We start from the raw sequence: 1,207 nt of genomic DNA, 5'->3' as shown, positions 1-1,207 counted from the left end.
TCTGAAATGGCACGAATTTGTGAGCCTGTATCCAAAAGTACTTGCAATTGAGTATCATAGATCTTAGCTGGGATAATGGTTTGCTAAATAGCTTTATGTTAGGTACCTTCCTGTTCTTCCCATAACAAATCTTGTTGGCCATTAGTTCATTCCAAGAAATGTTATCAACCGACAATTCCTGTATATCCGTTTTTTTTTTTCGTTTTTGTGATCTCTACTTCTATAGCAATTCTTAGTAGCTTTTGCCTCGCTATCATATTGTCAGGTGGCTGTTTTCGTTTTGGAAGTTCAAATTCTTTGATGACAGTAATTAATGCTTGCCCCAGTTTTGCATCATCTGGAGGTTCTTTCAAATCCTGCCCCACAACCGTATTCTACGGTGGCTCTTTCTTTTTCGGTTCAGTTTCAATTTCCGGGTTTTGTTTTAAGAAAAACTTCTTTCGTCCTTCTATATCCATTTTCGGTAAAAGCGTAATCATTCTCGCCTACTTCTTTATATTCTTTCTCGTCTAAACTATCACTGAGTTCGAAACTTCCTGGCAGATTAAAACTGTGTGCACCGACCGAGACTCGAACTCGGGACCTTTGCCTTTCGCGGGCAAGTGCTCTACCATCTGAGCTATCGATGCACGACTCACGCCCGGTCTCACAGCTTTACTTCTGCCAGTATCTCTCCCTTTTCATTACCGCTATCGCGGATTCACAGTAGCCAGCTGTTTGTTGTGCAGAGTTCATCACATGCTGTGGTCCAATTCGCCTGCTTGTTACCATGGCGCCTGGATGTGAGTCATACGCTCACCACATGTTACTCTGTGCGCCCTCACTAGCGACTCATTCTTACAGTTAACTCGTTGCTTGCATTTATTACTTATGTTGTTTTTGTATAATTTCTCTCGCTTGGGCCTAAAGTCACTCTCCGCGTGGATCTGGCCCATAAGACACGTGGCTTCCAGTTTTCCGTTTCGTCCCTTTTTAGTAAATTTCGCGGCGTAAATCCTGTACCGCGAAATGACATATTACCTCGTCCTCTGCTCTGCCTCTCTGAATCATGTTCGTGTGATAGCTTTCACTTTCAGGCTGTACATTGTGATCATGGTTTTCTCTCAATCGGTTATTATTGTTTGGACGATAGCCTCGATTTCCCCTGAAACGGTCTTCGTCTTCAACTCTCTCTAAGAATGACGAGAAGCTCTTATGGTTGCTTCTC

At 42.9% G+C, this 1,207-nt stretch overlaps 1 non-coding gene across 1 annotated transcript; it reads right to left on the bottom strand.

Moving 5' to 3' along the window:
* Positions 1-555: 555 nt before the first annotated feature.
* Positions 556-629, bottom strand: Trnas-cga (transfer RNA serine (anticodon CGA)). The gene has a single exon. It is a non-coding gene; the product is annotated as a tRNA-Ser (tRNA).
* Positions 630-1,207: the final 578 nt, after the last annotated feature.

The sequence above is a fragment of the Schistocerca cancellata genome, chromosome 1 (assembly GCF_023864275.1).
Source record: "Schistocerca cancellata isolate TAMUIC-IGC-003103 chromosome 1, iqSchCanc2.1, whole genome shotgun sequence".
In the NCBI taxonomy this organism is placed as follows: Eukaryota; Metazoa; Arthropoda; class Insecta; order Orthoptera; family Acrididae; genus Schistocerca; species Schistocerca cancellata.
This window is presented reverse-complemented; position numbering and strand designations above follow the sequence as displayed.